This window comes from Salmo trutta, chromosome 26, assembly GCF_901001165.1.
Source record: "Salmo trutta chromosome 26, fSalTru1.1, whole genome shotgun sequence".
Classification (NCBI taxonomy): domain Eukaryota; kingdom Metazoa; phylum Chordata; class Actinopteri; order Salmoniformes; family Salmonidae; genus Salmo; species Salmo trutta.
In genome coordinates, this window is record NC_042982.1 from 18742689 (window position 1) to 18762424 (window position 19736).

Sequence of the window (19736 nt, forward strand, 5' to 3'; positions counted from 1 at the left end):
CAGACCAAACCACAAACCAGACCACAGACCAAACCACAGACCAGACCACATGGATTGAAATCTTTCAAATACTTTGAGCGTTTGATCTAGCCTGCCTTGAAAAGCAGGTGGGCATGGTTTGCAGTTATGGTGCAATTCTATTGGTCCAGTAAGCCAGGCAAGCTTAATCAAGTGAAGATAAAGTATTTGAAATGATTTTGAATAGTATTTGAACCCAGATCTCCTGCAGGCGTTCGTTAGAACCACAGAGGGAGACGGTTTATGGTCTCAACATTCAGCTGTAATCAGAGAGAGAGACAGGTCCAAATTCAGCCAGGCTCTCTGGTCTGTAACACTACCCTCTAGAGATACTCTGTGTTTGTGTGTTGGTGTGTGTTTATGTGTGTGTGTGTGTGTGTGTGTGTGTGTGTGCATGTGTGTGTGTGCGTGTGCGTGTGCGCGTGTGTGAATCATCTGTATTTAAACAGTTTGCTAAAGCACATGCACATCTTGAACCAGGGTATATGTTTGCCTGTATGAAACCAATTCTGGGGAAGGTGAGACTGCTGGATTTACAAGAACGTTGACGAGTACTCACAGACAGACTGGTTGTGAGCTCTTATAGAGGGACCGTGTTTGAAAGGCTCTTTACAATATTGAGTGGTCCCTGAGCCCATATTTCTATGGGGATGTTAACTTGAGGAATGTCCTCCCCAGCTCAATGTGTGGAGAGTAAACCAGGGCCTGAAAAAGTAAAGCTGTGTTATAGCGACAGAGAGAAAACACTCTACTTTATCCACTTGTTTTGAGAGGTGTAAAACTCCCCTGTCTTAATGGAGAATGGAAGCTGAGTGGAGACAGGTGGTGTTTTGAAAGCATAAAACTCCTGCCATTTCCCTGTGATATATGCCCTTAAAACGGTTCATGAAACTTCTGAAATGTCCGTCAGCCGCCTTTTATAAATTACACCTTTGGCAAATCAGGTAATTATGTCAGAAGTAAAAGTGTCTTCTTGGCTCCTGTAACCTATATTTCACTACACACAGTGATTCTGAATCCATACATTTGGCGGATATTGAGAGCACATTTTCTGCTATTGCCTTAGTCTCTGTGATGGGTCTAACCTTTTTACAAGACTCAATGGTTAACTCCATGGTGGCTCTATATGGAATAAAAACAAAGAATACTTTAAAGAAATATTGTTAAATAAAGTGCATGGAAGGTAAAAAGGGGCCAAATGTCTGTTTTCTGAGCTGAGCATTTCTTGACATAAAAGGTGGAAAAGTGGAAGTTAGAAATTGTGGAAAGTCGTCAGATATATTCTAATGTATACATAACAGAGGTCTAAGGGCCAGAAATAACTTTTGGTAGTACAGTGAACTGTTCAGGGGGACATCCTTAACAGTAAGTCCTGACTCTCTCTGTAGTTCTCTGATTATTTAAGACATAACAGCCAAGAGAGCACTACATTTGAACAACCACAAAGTGTAACAGTGAGAGTGAGGATGATATGGATTGCCACACAAAAAGAAGATTTCTACAAACACTGAAGAAGAGATACTGTGTAATTGAGCAATTACACCGGCTATGTCCCTAATTGCACCCTATTCCCTGCATAGTGTCCTACTTTTGACCAGAACCCTATGGGCCCATATAGGGAATAGGGTGCCATTTGGGACGACGACACTGTTTCACATTATCGATAACACAGTTTTGGCAGGGAATATCCCAACTGTTGATGACTGTAATTTGTTGTGAGACACTATGAAGCAATGTGGGCTGTATGAATGAGCAGAATAGTCCAAAACCACTAAATGTGTCTCTGGAAAACAAGTCATTATTGTCTGTTTCTCATAACAAGAAGATCATTTCTAGTTGTCAGTGGTTCTGTTTAACTAAATCAAATTCACAACTAATTTATTTTGTCCTGCAAAAATAAAATCAACTTCAATGTTCTCCGGAAAAACTCTGAACATGAAAACAGGAGTTTTATTATATGTTGAGGAATCAAGTTTTTTACTGTAGGAGAATATTAGTAGAGGCCTACCAGACTCCCCCTAGTGGCAGTACTGTAATATTGAGGGAAATATCCTTGAGTACTACATGTATGTGTCTGTGAGTGACTAGGAGCATGTGAGAATGTATGTTGGAAAGTGGATTTGTGCATGCATGTGGGATGCATGTATGTGTGCATACGTGTCTTTGCACACAGGTGCGTGTGAGTAGCCTATCTGTGTGTCGTGTGTGTGTCTGTGTACGTGTGTGTACGTGTGTGTGTGTCTGGTCCGTGGTGGTGACAGTGCGGAGCAGAAGAGAGGAGAACAGGAGGAGTGGAGAGCAAAAGAGGAGAGCAGTAGGGCTCCTTGCGGTCTGCCCTCTCCCCTCCTCTCCTCTCCTCTCCTCCCCTCCTCTCCTCTCCTCTCATCTCCTCCCTCTTTTCCCCTCTCTCCTCTCTTGGCTTGGCTCTAATCATGGGTGCTGGAAGCGTTCCTCCTCTAGATGGGATTCCAAGACTAATTTCAGTCAGTCGTGATTGTGAGCCATCATACAAAAACACAGTACACACTAAAGATAGAAGAAAACCATGGAATTGGAATGAAATAAAAACAGAACTCATTCTAGTTATGTGGTGAAAACCTACAGTCAGGGCATTCTTCAGTGACAGTTTTTGTGTGTAGACAGCAGAGTTATGAAGTTGTAGCGTACTGTTTATTTCCCTCTTTCTATGGCTAAGATATTACATTTGACATGCTGAACCCTTTGCTTTACATTCCTTTATCTCTGCATGGCTTGTCATTTCATCTAGTTGAGTGCCTGCGAAGACAGTGAAGCAGTTCACAACAAGGATCTGTTCACTGTATCTGTTGCCTATGTTCCATCCCAAATGGCACCCTATTCCCTACATAGTGCACTATGACCAGAGACCTAATCTCAATGGTTTCTACTGTAGAGCTGAAGCTCAACAATGGGGTACAGCGATGTTAGTTGGCCAGGATTTTAAAAGCTTTCTCTACTAATAGCAGAGTCTGGAGTTGCTCCATATATTAGGTACAATTCAAGTCCACAGAGATGTCCATTGTGCTGCCAACATGGAAGTACTTTCAAGCAATAATGATTTACTTTATAGCAAAGCTGAGGCAGGACTTCTAGGTGTTTTTTCAAAGGCACAAATTATGACTTTTAAGGAGACAGGAATCTTTGAATGCCACGGCAGAACTAATGCAGGCTCTGGTCTTGGTCTGGTTGTGTGTGTGTGTGTGTGCGCGTGTATGTGTGAGTGTGTGTGTGTGTGTTGTGGCTGGAGGACCACTCTGCTGCAGCCTAATAGATCTAGCAGGCCCAGCCACCAGCCTGGGTCCTACAGCTCTACTATAGCTCTAACTGTATGATGCCAGATTAAGCCCAACATAAAGTCACAAACGACACACTAACTCAGCATAGTACTATGGCTTTATAGCTCTAACAATGTTCCTTATTCTTCTACTAAATGCTCAATTAAATATATAACGGTATGTGGAAAACACTTATGGTTTCCCCCACTGGCTGACTGGCAGGGATAAGGGGTTTGGGTTCTACTAGCTGCTAGCTAGACAAACAGAGAGCTACCTAGCTGATCAAAGATGTTTCTCCCTCCCTGTAGTCTGGAGAGCAGAGGGAGAGAGCAGAGGGAGAGAGCAGAGGGGGGACAACGTAGCTATGCTGCTGCCAGGGGCTTTGAAACACGCCAAAGGGGAATCCAGAATACAGGCCAGTTAGGAGCCAGCTAGGAGCCTTATGGGAGGAAAGAAATACAGGCCTGAGCCTTGGGGAAAGAGAAGTCTGTCTGGCACCACACGACTTCAGAGTACAGTAATAAAGATGTTGATGGTCTAATACAGAGGTTGGCAAGCAAAGCGCACAGAGAGCCAGAGTTAAAAGTGCCCCCCTTTCATCTTTATCACTAAGGTAGTGTCCCAAATAGCACCCTATTCCCTATATAGTGTACAGGCCCTGGTCAAAAAAAAGTGCACTATGTAGGAAATAGGGTGCCATTTGAGACCTAACCTAAGGAAAATACCTTACATATATATAGTGCATTCAGAAAGTAGTCAGACCCCTTGACTTTTTTCACATTTTGTTACGTTACAGCCTTATTCTGGTGCTCCCTAGGGGCACAGCAGTCTAAGGTACTGCATCTCAGTGCTAGAGGCGTCACTACAGACCCTGGTTAGTTTCCAGGCTGTATCACAACCGGCCATGATTGGGAGTCAAATAGGGCGGCGCACAATTGGCCCAGCATCGTCCAGGTTAGGGTTTGGCCGGGGTAGGCCGTCATTGTAAATAAGAATTTGTTCTTAACTGACTTGCCTAGTTCAATAAAGGTTAAATAAAAATAAATAAACACATTCTAAAATGAATTAAATAAATACAAATCCTCATCAATCTTTGCTATGAGACTTGAAATCGAGACAGGATTGTGCTCCGAGACAGAATTGTGTTGAGGCACAGATCTGGGGAAGGGTACCAAAACATTTCTGCAGCATTGAAGGTCCCCAAGAACACAGTGGCCTTCATCATTCTTAAATGGAAGAAGTTTGGAACCACCAAGACTCTTCCTAGATCTGTCCCCTCGGCCAAACTGTGCAATCAGGGGAGAAGGGCCTTGGTCAGGAAGGTGACCAAGAACCCGATGGTCACTCTGACAGAGCTCCAGAGTTTCTCTGTGGAGATTGGAAAACCTTCCAGAAGGACAACCATCTCTGCAGCACTCCACCAATCAGGCCTTTATGTTAGAGTGGCCAGTCGGAAGCCACATCTCAGTAAAAGGCACATGACAGCCCGCTTGGAGTTTGCCAAAAGGCACCTAAAGACTCTCAGACCATGAGAAACAAGATTCTCTGGTCTGATGAAACTAAGATTCAACTCTTTGGCCTGAATACCAAGCACCCTCCCTAAGGTGAAGCATGGTGGTGGCAGCATCATGCTGTGGGGATGTTTTCAGCGACAGGGACTGGGAGACTAGTCAGGATCGAGGGAAAGATGGACGGAGCAAAGTACAGAGAGATTCTTGATGAAAACCTGCTCCAGAGCTCTCAGGACCTCAGACTGGGGCGAAGTTTCACCTTCCAACAGGACAAAGACCCTAAGCACACAGTCAAGACAACACGGCAGTGGCTTCTGGGCAAATCCCTGAATGCCCTTAAGTGGCCCAGCAAGAGCTCAGACTTGAACCTGATCGAACATCTCTGGAGAGACCTGAAAATAGCTGTGCCGTGATGCTTCCCATCCAACCTGACAGAGCTTGAGAGGATCTGCAGAGAAGAATGGAAGAAACTCCGAATACAGGTGTGCCAAGCTTGTAGTGTCATATCCAAGAAGACTCAAGGATGTAATCGTTGCCAAAGGTGCTTCGACAAAGTACTGAGTAAAGGGTCTGAATATTTATGTAAATGTCATATTTCATTATTTTTTATATACATTTGCAAAACATAAAAAAACGTTTTTGCTTTGTCATTATGGGGTATTGTGTGTAGATTGACGAGAGAAAAAATAACTATTTAACCCATTTTAGAATAAGGCTGTAACGTAACAAAAATGTGGAAAAAGTCAAAGGATCTGAATACTTTCCAAAGGCACTGTATGTCCTTTCAAACCAACCAATTTAACAATACACTGACTCAATACTCATATCATGTCTAATAGCATTAGTGTGTGAACTTTGCCCAAAAACCCTACTAATGTTGATACTTCATGTACTATGTTTCAGTTTGTTTACAGTTTTACATGGTCAGGCTTGTTTTAACCCAGGTCCCTTTAAATCCCCTCAACTGAGCCAAGCATGTCAGCAGGTCCTGGCTACATATCAGCACTATATTCCCTATACTCTGCACTACTTTTGACCAGACCTATTCCCAATATAGTGCATAGGGCTCTGGTCAAAAGTAGTGTACTATGTAGGGAATAGGTGTGTCATTTGGAATGCACTCTGTTTTTCTCTCTAACAGAGCTTTACTTTTATGGTTCCTGCTTTACTATAGTCTCTGGGTCTTAGTAGGCATATATGCTAAACAGAATCACTCTCTGAGTTCACAGGAGGTGTTTACTCTGGAGGAATTAGGCCTACTCTAATCAAATCACCCACAGAATCCCTAGCAGGAAGTAGTTGGAGGCCCCATCAAGCACCATGCAGGAATAAAAGCCTACAATCATCAACCTCTAGCTAAAGCCACTTATCTTACACTAACAACACTTAGCTACTCCAAACTTTATAAAACGTTACCTGTGATGTATTACTTAACGAGCGTGATGATGTGCCTGAGAGCTATCCCCAGGTGGGGACGTTTCCCTTCAGTTTCCCCGCACAAATGTTCAGATTTGTTGGTAGCCTACAAACATTTCCTAACCTGATATTCATTCAAACATTATGCTTTGTATTATATAAGAACACAAAAGCAAGAGTGGTTTTAATTTTATTTATTTATAAATGTTTAGTGTTTGTATTTCTTTTGTTTGGTATCACCAACTTCTCTAGGCCTACTCACCATGGCTGCTGAACTGGTTTCCTACAGCTTTAGGTTGCGCCACTTTCGTCAGCAGGGTTGGGGAGTAACCGTTACATGTAAGGGATTACAACAACAAAAACTGTAACTGTAATCCATTACGTTACCAGCCAAAATATTGTAATCAGATTACAGATACTTTTGAAAAAGTAGATGATTACTTCGAGGGTTACTTTTAAATGACGAAAGGATGTTTGCGAAAAAAAATCTTTGACACTCCTCTGTTTTCTCAATGACAGCATTTCTTCAAATCAGCATTGAAAAAAGGTGCAAGTTTAAGTTTGTTCCACCTGAGCGAGTCTGACCTCAAGTCAGAGATCACTATTTTCAACTCGAATCAATGAGCCCAATCAGTCCTCCATGACAACAAAATCATAAACAACAGAGTAGGGCTGGCTAATAAGTCTTTAGTTTCGGGGTTATACTCAGGTAAAACAATTTGGCTAACCTATACTTCCATATTTCCAGGTCCTATTCTTGAAGATCAAGGGGTATAACATGTATTGGAATGACTGGAATTCTGTTAGACTAATCGTATTATTATATGTAGTAGAAAGCGATGGGTTAGAATAAGCCTACATAACCAACCCATAAAGTAACATTTTACATCTGTATATGGCCAGCTATGTAAACTTTAACATTGATTTATCCTGCAAAAGATGTCATTCAATTGGTAACATACATTTTTGTTGTCTTCTAATGCCTTTTAAGGGGAAAGTAATATAAAAGTAACAGAATGTAATCAGATTACGTTACAGATTTTGGGTCATCCAAAAGTTACATTACTGATTACAATTTTGGACAGGTAACTAGTAACTGTAACGGATGACATTAAGAAAGTAACCTACCCAACCCTGCTCATTAGTTGGTTTCTCCCGTTTCGGGGTGTTTTCATTGTTTATTGTAAACTCTAGTGTCTATGCATATTATGTCATTATTTGACGTGCTAATTGTTGCCCATTATTATGTAAATCAAGTGCCATACTATTGCCATTGCAAGTGTGTTAATCACTGTTATTGAGAATGTACCTGTTTAGGTGATGCATGGGTTTGAATGAGAGGATAGGGCAGGTCCTTTTAGGATGCTCAGTCTCCTCAATCAAGGAAGCTGCCATAGAGAATGATAGAGTCCTCTAGTGGCCTAAAGGTAATTTTAGCATGGTCAGCGCCATTTTAAAGTAGTCAACTGGGTGGTGATTCCTATGGGTTGCAGCCTCAATGGCGCTGCCAATGCTGTTACAGATGCTATAATGGCACCGATATAAAGATGAATCCTCTATCTATGGAAACTGCTTTTTAGGTAACACTTGGATTTCTTCTCATAATGTTTTTTATTTATTTATTTAACCAGGTTAGTCATTTAAGAACAAATTCTTATTTACAGTGACGGCCTAGGAACAGTGGGTTAACTGCATTGTTCAGGGGCAGAACAACAGATTTTTACCTTGTCAACTCGGGGATTTGATCTAGCAACCTTTCAGTTACGGGCCCAACGCTCTAACCACCCGGTCAACAGCACTGCTCTAACCACTAGGCTACCCCTAGAATAGCATGAGAGTAGCTGTAAAACGGCACATTTTTCTCTCTGCCCCATGGCAATAATGTGTAGAAATTCAGGAAATTAGCTTTAAAACAGCAACATTTTCTCTCAGCCTCATGGCAAAATGTGTGGAATAGCATGATTAGTTATACAATTGCAAATGTTTGTCTTTGCCCCATGGCACAATGTGCAGAATTGTAGGAAGTTAGCTGCTCAGACCTTGCTGTTACTATACTAAAACTCTGAAATCTCCATCCCTAACTACAACATTTTCAGACAAGATAGAACGGCCAAAGGGGGCGGTGTTGCAATCTACAGCAGAGATAACTTGTCCTACTGTCCAGGTCTGTACACAAACAATTTGAACTTCTACTTTTAAAAATCCACCTTTCTAAAAACAAGTCTCTCACTGTTGCCGCTTGCTATAGACCACCCTCTGCCCCCAGCTGTGCTCTGGACACCATATGTGAACTGATTGCCCCCCATCTATCTTCAGAGATCGTGCTGCTTGGTGACCTAAACTGGGACATGCTTAACACCACGGCCATCCTACAATCTAAGCTTGTTGCCCTCAATCTCACACAAATTATCAATGAACCTACCAGGTACAACCCTAAAGCCGTAAACACGGGCACCCTCATAGATATCATCCTAACCAACTTGCCCTCTAAATACACCTCTGCTGTTTTCAACCAAGATCTCAGCAATCACTGCCTCATTGCCTGTATCCGTAATGGGTCAGTGGTCAAACGACCTCCACTCATCACTGTCAAACGCTCCCTGAAACACTTCAGCGAGCAGGCCTTTCTAATCGACCTGGCCCGGGTATCCTGGAAGGATATTGACCTCATCCCGTTAGTAGAGGATGCCTGGTTATTCCTTAAAAATGCCTTTCACACCATCTTAAATAAGCATGCCCCATTCAAGAAATGTAGAACCAGTAACAGATATAGCCCTTGGTTCTCTCCAGACCTGACTGCCCTTAACCAGCCCAAAAACATCCTGTGGTGTTCTGCATTAGCATCGAACAGCCCCCGTGATATGCAACTTTTCAGGGAAGTTAGAAACCACTATACACAGGCAGTTAGAAAAGCCAAGGCTAGCTTTAACAAGCAGAAATTTGCTTCCTGCAACACAAACTCAAAAAAGTTCTGGGACACTAAAGTCCATGGAGAATAAGAGCACCTCCTCCCAGCTGCCCACTGCACTGAAGATAGGAAACTCTGTCACCACCGATAAATCCACTATAATTGAGAATTTCAAAAAACATTTTTCTACGGCTGGCCATGCTTTCCACCTGGCTACCCCTACCCCTACCCCGGTCAACAGCACTGCACCCCCCACAGCAACTCGCCCAAGCCTTCCCCATTTCTCCTTCTCCCAAATCCAGTCAGCTGATGTTCTGAAAGAGCTGCAAAATCTGGACCCCTACAAATCAGCCGGGCTAGACAATCTGGACCCTTTCTTTCTAAAATTATCTGCCGAAATTGTTGCAACCCCAACCCCTGTTCAACCTCTCTTTCGTGTTGTCTGAGATTCTCAAAGATTGGAAAGCAGCTGCGGTCATCCCCCTCTTCAAAGGGGGGGACACTCTTGACCCAAACTGCTACAGACCTATATCTATCCTACCCTGCCTTTCTAAGGTCTTTGAAAGCCAAGTTAACAAACAGATCACCAACAATTTCGAATCCCACCTTACCGTCTCCACTATGCAATCTGGTTTCAGAGCTGGTCATGGGTGCACCTCAGCCACGCTCAAGGTCCTAAACGATATCTTAACCGCCATCGATAAGAAACAATACTATGAAGCCGTATTCATTGACCTGGCCAAGGCTTTCGACTCTGTCAATCACCACATCCTCATCAGCAGACTCAACAGCCTCGGTTTCTCAAATGATTGCCTCGCCTGGTTCACCAACTACTTTTCCGATAGAGTACAGTGTGTCAAATCGGAGGGCCTGTTGTCTGGGCCTCTGGCAGTGTCTATGGGGGTGCCACAGGGTTCAATTCTTAGGCTAAGTATTTTCTCTGTATACATCAATGATGTCGCTCTTGCTGCTGGTGAGTCTCTGATCGACCTCTACGCAGACGACACCGTTCTGTATACTTCTGGCCCTTCTTTGGACACTGTGTTAACTACCCTCCAGACGAGCTTCAATGCCATACAACTCTCCTTCCGTAGCCTCCAACTGCTCCTAAATACAAGTAAAACTAAATGCATGCTCTTCAACCGATCACTGCCTACACCTGCCCACCCGCCCGGCATCACTAATCTGGACGGTTCTGACTTAGAATATGTGGACAACTACAAATACCTAGGTGTCTGGTTAGACTGTAAACTCTCCTTCCAGACTCACATTAAACATCTCCAATCCAAAGTTAAATCTAGAATTGGCTTCCTATTTCGCAACAAAGCATCCTTCACTCATGCTGCCAAACATACCCTCGTAAAACTGACCATCCTTCCGCTCCTCGACTTCGGTGATGTCATTTACAAAATAGCCCCCAACACTACTCAACAAATTGGATGCAGTCTATCACAGTGCCATCTGTTTTTTCACCAAAGCCCCATATACTACCCACCACTGCGACCTGTACGCTCTCGTTGGCTGGCCCTCGCTTCATACTCGTCGCCAAACCTACTGGTTCCAGGTCATCTACAAGACCCAGCTAGGTAAAGTCCCGCCTTATCTCAGCTCGCTGGTCACCATAGCAGCACCCACTCGTAGCACGCGCTCCAGCAGGTGTATTTCACTGGTCACCCCCAGGGCCAATTCCTCCTTCAGCCCGCCTCTCCTTCCAGTTCTCTGCTGCCAATGACTGCAACGAACTACAAATAGCCCAAACAACTACCTCTTCCCCTACTGTATTTATTTATTTATTTATTTTGCTCCCTTGCACCCCAGTATTTCTACTTTGCACATTCACTTACTGTAAATGTACAATTCCAGTGTTTTTTAATTGCTATATTGGATTTACTTCACCACTGTGGCCTTTTTATTGCCTTTACCTCCCTTACATCCCCTCATTTGCTCACATTGTATATAGACATGTTTTTGAACTGTATTATTGACTGTATGTTTGTTTTACTCCATGTGTAACTCTGTGTTGTTGTATGTGTCGAACTGCCTTGCTTTATCTTGGCTAGGTCGCAGTTGTAAATGAGAACTTGTTCTCAACTTGCCTACCTGGTTAAATAAAGGTAAAATAAATAAATTGCTCTTACATATTATGCTCGGGTATGTGAGTTCATGGGCATAGCCTTTGTCCTCAAGATAATATTACTATTTTGGCCAACTAGGTTTATTGTTTTTCAACCAAGTATTTTTGTCTACTATTTTTCATAAACAATGTATTTTGTATCTTGATTCAGTCTTGAACATTACCTGTACTGTTAAATAATGACCACCTATTTTGCAGGTGATCCTCAACTGTTGCTGTCTAATCTTACAGCAAAGCAACACACTTACCGAGCGCATGCACAGACACACACACGCATGCACAGACATACGCACGCACGCACAAACGCACGCACGCACACACGCACACACGCACACACGCACACACACACACACACACACACACACACACACACACACACACACACACACACACACACACACACACACACACACAGAGCACATGTGGCCCCTAATTATAGAAAATGGCCCAGTTCAAGGCTAAAGAAAATATGGACACGGCTACTTTGTTAACTGCCGCAGTATCTGCTCTGGACTGCACTGTGAATGGAAAACATGCCTCATTTTTCAAATAAAAGCAGGTTTTTTAAATAACCTTTAAGTGTTATTAACCTGTTTGCACCAATTGATTTCACATCGCTGAAAGCAGAATGAGTCTTTACTGTGCCGCAGTCCTTCAGTGGGAGAGGGGTCACATTCTGGGTGCGTCCCAAATAGCACCCTATTCTCTACATAGAGCACTACTTTTGACGGGCCCTGGTCAAAAGTAGTGCACTAAATAGGGAATAGGGTGATATTTGGGAAGCAGATCTGAGACACATAATCTGTCTAAACAAACGCTGCTGCCGTCCTCCATTAGCCTGAGTCTCCACGTCACAGAAGGTTGCCAGAGTTCAGAGCTAAACAATCTGAAATAAAGGCCACTGTCAAACAGAGTGAACAGCAGCGCTGCCCACAGATGAAACAATCCCAGATGATCCATCTACTACCAGCCTGTTTCATCTCCTGAACCACGATTGTGTCCCACGTGGCATCCTATTCCCCAGATAGTGCACTACTTTTGACCAGAGCCCTATGGGGAACCTTATGTGCCCTGGTCAAAAGTAGTACACTATTTAGGGAACAGGGTGCTATTTCAAATAACATTTTAGGTATAGACTAACAGTGAAATGCTTACTTACTTTTCAAACAATGAAGAGTTAAAGATAAGATAAACATTTAAATAAAACTTTTGAATAGTGACACGTGGAATAAATACACCATGAATACCGAATAAAAATAAAGAGTAAAAAAACAGTACTGAGTCGATGTGCAGGGGTGCAAGGTAATTGAGGAAGCTATTAGAGGTCGACCGATTAATCGGAATGGCCGATTAATTAGGGCCGATTTTAAGTTTTCATAACAATCGGTAATAGGTATTTTTGGACACCGATTTTTTTATACACCTTTATTTAACTAGGCAAGTCAGTTAAGAACACATTCTTATTTTCAATGACGGCCTAGGAACGGTGGGTTAACTGCCTCGTTCAGGGGCAGAACGACAAATTTTTACCTTGTCAGCTCGGGGATTCATTTTTGCAACCTTCCGGTTACTAGTCCAACGCTATAACCACCTGCCTTACATTGCACTCCACGAGGAGCCTGCATGGCAGGCTGACTACCTGTTACGCGAGGGCAGCAAGAAGCCAGGGTAAGTTGCTAGCTAGCATTAAACTTATCTTATAAAAACAATCAATCTTAACACAATCACTAGTTAACTACACATGGTTGATGATATTACTAGCTTATCTTGTGTGTCCTGCGTTGCATATAAACGATGCGGTGCCTGTTAATTTATCATTGAATCACAGCCTACTTCGCCAAACGGGTGATGATTTAGCACTGTCGTTGCACCAATGTACCTAACCATAAACATCAATGCCTTTCTTTAAAATCAATACACAAGTACATATTTTTAAACCTGCATATTTAGTTAATATTGCCTGCTAACATGAATTTCTTATAACTAGGGAAATTGTGTCACTTCTCTTGCGTTCCGTGCAAGCAGTCAGGGTATATGCAGCAGTTTGGGCCACCTGGCTCATTGCGAACTGTGTGAAGTCCATTTATTCCTAACAAAGGCCGTAATTAATTATGACATAACATTGAAGGTTGTACAATGTAACAGCAATATCTAGACTTAGGGATGCCATCCATTAGATAAAATACGGAACGGTTCCGTATTTCACTGAAAGAATAAACGTTTTGTTTTCGAAATGATAGTTTCCAGATTCGACCATTTTAATGACCAAAGGCTCGTATTTTTGTGTGTTATTATGTTCTAATTAAGTCTATGATTTGATAGAGCAGTCTGACTGAGCGGTGGTAGGCACCAGCAGGCTCGTAAGCGTTCATTCAAACAGCACTTTAGTGCGTTTGCCAGCAGCTCTTCGCAATGCTTCAAGCATTGTGCTGTTTATGACTTCAAGCCTATCAACTCCCGAGATTAGGCTGGTGTAACCGATGTGAAATGGCTAGCTAGTGTGCGGGGTGTGCGCTAATAGCGTTTTAAACATCACTCGCTCTGAGACGTGGAGTAGTTGTTCCCCTTGTTCTGCATGGGTAACGCTGCTTCGAGGGTGGCTGTTGTCGATGTGTTCCTGGTTCGAGCCCAGGTAGGAGCGAGGAGAGGGACGAAGCTATACTGTTACACTGGCAATACTAAAGTGCCTATAAGAACATCCAATAGTCAAAGGTATATGAAATACAAATCGTATAGAGAGAAATAGTCCTATAATTCCTATAATAACTACAACCTAAAACTTCTTACCTGGGAATATTGAAGACTCATGTTAAAAGGAACCACCAGCTTTCATATGTTCTCATGTTCTGAGCAAGGAACTTAAATGTTAGCTTTTTTACATGGCACATATTGCACTTTTACTTTCTTCTCCAACACTTTGTTTTTAAATTATTTAAACCAAATTGAACATGTTTCATTATTTATTTGAGACTAAATTGATTTTATTGATGTATTATATTAAGTTAATATAAGTGTTCATTCAGTATTGATGTAATTGTCATTATTACAAATAAAATAAAATAAATTGGCCGATTAATCGGCATCGGCCTTTTGGCCCTCCAATAATCGGTATTGAAAAATCATAATCGGTCGACCTCTAGTAGCTATATACAGTACTGTAAATATAGGTAGGGGTGTGTGTGTGTGTGTGTGTGTGTGTTGGGGTATCAGTGTAAGAATGTGCGAACAGACAACGACTTGAGAGGCGTCCAATTCTTCCAAGTGTAAGAACATGCAATTATTACTGATTAAGCCTCTCAATGCTGCAATCGCATAACAGAGATAACTGAGATATGATACAGGCTTATCTCTGTAAATACAATATTTGTTAATAGTTTTGTGAATAATTCATAGGAGAGAAGAAGAAAGTGAAATATATAGCAGAAGTAAAGCAGTGCTTGGGAATAAGATGATCAATGAGACTCATATAAGAACTTCATTTAATCTTGTAAATCTTAATCTTAACTTCCTTTAATCTTGGAAAAACTCGAACCTCATCATAACAGATGTTTGATAAGAGATATTTCCGTTAAACAAAAGTAAAGCTAGTCAAAGCACAAGTTCAAAGATATTCCCCCGATTATCCCCGTATCTCTTCAAAACACTTTGTTCCAACTAAGTACAGGTCTGTTTCTGAACCGTGCTTTATCAGTAGGTCTAAACTCAGAGTAGATTTCACACTCAGGCAGTGTTCCAAATGGCACCCTATTCCCTACACTTTGACTCGGGCTGATTGGGCTCTGGTCAAAGTAGTGCACCATATATAATAGGCAATAGGGTGCTATTTGGGATACACTATATGCAATAGGGTGCCAATTGGGATGCCGACACAGAATAATCAAAGCTAGTCACCAGCCAGGACAGTATGATCACAAATCCTGAAAATGATCTTCAAATTCCATGTCAAGACACCAGCTAATTCCAATAAAACTTCTGAGCCTTGAAGAGCCGAGTGTTTGGCTGGGAGGGGAGCATGGGGCAAATTGGGGCGCCAGAGTCTCTCCACAAAGGAAACCACAGAGTGAATTGTTAATCCGGACTGAATGGATATTAACATGACATGCATGAAGTAAAACTACACAAACACTCTGAATACTGTATATTGAGGCCCAGCTGAAACAGAGCTGTCTGGAGCCACATTCGAAGGTGCCACATTTCTGTATGCTGTGGCAATGGAGACCAGAGAGTCAGGGATGTGTCCCAAATGGCACCCTATTCCCTTTATAGTGCACTATTTCTTACCAAAAGTAGTGCACTAGTATAAAACAAATACGGTGCAATTTGGGCATCAGACAAAGTGCTTCCACAAGGGCAGATCAAGGGGCCAGGGAAGGGGCAGGTCAAGGGGCCAATTGACTACCTACACTACCGTTCAAAAGTTTGGGATCACTTAGAAATGTCCTTGTTTTTGAAAGAAAAGCAATTTTTTTTGTTCATTAAAATACCATCAAACTGATCAGAAATACAGTGTAGACATTGGTAATGTTGTAAATGACTATTGTAGCTGGAAACAGCTGATTTTTTTATGGAATATTTACATAGGCGTACAGAGGCCCATTATCAGCAACCATCACTCCTGTGTTCCAATGGCACATTGTGTTAGCTAATCCAAGTTTATCATTTTAAAAGACTAATTGATGATTAGAAAACCCTTTTGCAATTATGTTAGCACAGCTGAAAACTGTTGTGCTGATTAAAGGAGCAATAAAACTGGCCTTCTTTAGACTAATTGTGTATCTGGAGCATCAGCATTTGTGGGTCTGATTACAGGCTCAAAATGTCCAGAAACAAATAACTTTCTTCTGAAACTCGTCAGTCTATTCTTGTTCTGAGAAATGAAGGCTATTCCATGTGAGAAACTGAAGATCTCGTACAACACTGTGTACTAGTCCCTTCACAGAACAGCGCAAACTGGCTCTAACCAGAATAGAAAGAGGATTGGGAGGCCCCGGTGCACAACTGAGCAAGAGGACAAGTATATTAGAGTGTCTAGTTTGAGAAACAGACGCCTCACAAGTCCTCAACTGGCAGCTTCATTAGCTAGCTATTACTACAGATATCTGTTGTGTCAACATATAGGTCTGTTATTATCCCTAGTTAACACAATCACAAGATGAACTAATCTCGTCATCAAATATAAACTGTGCAATTCATACTACTGTAATAGACTGTGTCATACTAACTGATGTTAAACGCAACTGACCGAAGTTATCTGTTGTGACATCATAGATAGGTCTGTTATTTATCTTCTAGCATCTTCTCAGTTTCAGTTTGAAGTTGTATTAGTCATATGTACAGGATACACATGGTATGCACCGTCCAATGAAATGCTTACTTGCAGGATCCTTTTGACAATGCAACAACAATAAATAATAAAAGATAAGAATATGAACATAAAGTAAATGGCTCAGTAGAATAGAATAAACATTTTAGTATAATACACAATGTATAGTCCAATATTTACAAGTGTTTGGGGGAAGGGGGGTTGGAGGCCAGTGTAATAACTAAGCAGTATAATAATAGTCTGGTAGCATGAGTGTATGTGTCTGTGTGTGTATGTCTGTGTGGGTGTGTGCATGAGTGAGTGCATGTGTGCTAAGGTGTGGAGAATCAGAGCAGGTGGTCAGTCCAGTTCAAGTGTTCAGCAGTCTGATGGCTTGCAGATTGAAACTGTCTCTGAGCCTGTTGGTATCAGACCTCATGATCAGATACAGTCTGCCCAACAGTAAGGGAGTGAACAGCTCGTGGCTGGGGTGTGTGGGGTCCTGGATGATGCTGTGGGTCTTCCTCAGGCACCGTTTCAAGTAGATTTTCTGGATGGGTGGGAGCACCGTCCCAGTGATGTACTGGGCCGTCTTCACCACCTGCTGGAGGGCCTTGAGGTCATGGAAGGAGCAATTCCCGTACCAGGCCATGATACAACCGGTCAGGACGCTGTCGCTGGACCCAGGGAGCATGCCACATTTCTTCAGCCGCCTTAGGAAGCAGAGATGCTTTGCGCCCTCTTGACAAGATGGTGGTGGTGTTGTTGGTCCATGACAAGTCCTCTGTGATGTGGACACAGAGGAACTGAAAACTCGTGACTCTCTCTACTGCAGTCCCATTGATGTGAATCGGGGCATGTTACCTCCTCTGCTTCCTGAAGTCAACATCAACTCCTTTGTTTTGCTGACGTTGGGAGAGGTAGATGTTCTAAAGATGAACTTACTACCAACCATTCATAGTTCATACTAACAGATGTTTGGCGTCATACTATCATAACAGACACATGCTAAGCAGATCATGCCTTGTGAAATCATTGTCTAATCTTAACTTCAATCTAAGTGTCTGAAACACTGACGATGATGGGCCTATAAACACCTAGCTGTAGGTACTGTAGGTAGGTAGAGTCTCCTGAAACCACTAGCCTGCGTGTGTTTGTGTGTGTACTGTACACACACCTCACCCCTGGTCCATGATGGGAAAGCCAGTCCAGAGACACACTGGCTCCACTGGCCAACTCGTCTACTGAGCAGATGCTCCACGACTCTCTGTCTTGGGGGAAACATGCTCTGTTACACCAGGGGCCAGTAAAACTATGACAAACCACACCAGGAGCCAAAACAAGGTCTGCGTCCCAAATGGCACCCATTCCCTATCTAGTACATTACTTTTGACCAGGACCTATGTGCCATTTGGGATGCAGTCTAGGGCCTGCCTGGTCAGTCTTAGAGGAACGTTTTCTGGCTGTGTTGTTACAACAATCCTGACAAAAACAACCAGAACATCCATAAATTATTGGCTTTGCTGTGTCAGACCAAGACTAGAGACTGCCAAGTAGATATGACCATCAAAGACTGAGCTGGACACTTTCAAAGTACAATGTAGCTGCATACCTCTGTTATTACTGTAGTTAGCCTTCACACGATGTTAATATATACTTCTCTGTTACGGCTGTAAAAAACAACCAGGAAATCAATCAGAAAGTCTTGGCTCTGGCATGCTGTTGTGTTCATTCCCTCCATACAGTATGTTATAAACCCTTCATGCTCATCATCACCCCAGGCACACTGAAAATAGAGTCAAATAATTACTTCATCATGGATCTTCTGGGACATGACTGATGACATAATCATTGAATTGTCATAAAAGCCCCTCTGAGGATTTCAGCTGCGGTTTCATCCAACAATTCTGCATCATTTCCATCACTGTTTTCTTTGTAAACTGTATACAGTTTTTCTCCTCAGTCCAGCCACTCTACTGTGATTGGCTTTAGCACAACTCTTTCCTTGGCTTTAGTCTCCTTTGATTGGAACACATCAGATGTAACCAATGGCTGCTTGCAAAATCATACTCAGGAAATGAATGGCCCATCATCAAAGCACTCTTAGACGATGCACCTAGCACTCATGCCTCCAAAGATCCTGTAGGCTTTAACTCAGTGAGCTAGCACAGGCTTTTGGCATGCCCTCTGTTTCTATAAGAGAACACCAAATGATACAATGAGCTATCTATCTCACATGGAGCTTCACTGATGTGAGATATATTTGGCATTCCTCAGCAGCGGGGGCTAATGACTGTCATTGTTACCTCGACTATTATTATTATCGATGAGGACCAGGAATGTGCCTTGGCCCTCCCCTCAAAATGGATACGACGTGACAACGACGTGACAACGACGTGACAACGACGTGACAACATCCACAACGTGTTGCAGGGTGCTTTGACACAACGCTGACACCCAGGAGGGAAAACCCCAACATAGTGATTTAACTGATGAATGGGTGGAGAGAGAGGGAAGGAGGGAGGAGAGAGAGAAAAGAAGGGAGGAACGTCAGCATACTGGTCTTCCAGACAGTGCTCCAGGACAATAGAGAAGGAGGATGACTCAGGTGCACCATGGAAACCAGCATACTAACAGATAGAGGCTGAGTCCGGAAGTATACCTTATTCCCCATATCTAGTGCATTACTTTAGACCAGAGTCTTATGGTCAGAGAATATGGGCTATGAGCCTATGAGATGAGACCTGTAGGCTCTGGTCAAAAGTAATGCACTATAAAAGGAATAGGGTGCCATTTCAAGTGCAAACAACCTGTTTAGGGATATGGAACCCAATTGAGATCAAATGAATGAATTAGACATTTGTGAAAGGATTGCAAGGAACACAGTGATTCCCTTCACACCCTAATGAACAGAGCCCTGTTGACACTGTAATGAACACGACCTACTACAACCTTCTGACTGTCAGATTGTAGTACAGGATGAACACTGAATAATGGCACAATGGCACAGCATTACACCCCAGCCAACAATAGAATTACATGGATAAAACAATTTGAGAGTAATGTTTTGTAGAGAGAGGGGAAAGAAAAAAAGACCCAATGGCACCTTATTCCCTATATAGTGCACTAGCCTACTTTTGACCAGTGCCCTATA

At 42.6% G+C, this 19736-nt stretch overlaps 1 protein-coding gene across 1 annotated transcript in view; it reads right to left on the reverse strand.

Annotated features, from left to right (window-relative positions):
* LOC115163320 (protocadherin-16) overlaps positions 1-19736 on the reverse strand; it is a 200011-nt gene that overhangs the window by 176128 nt on the left and 4147 nt on the right. The window lies entirely within an intron of this gene.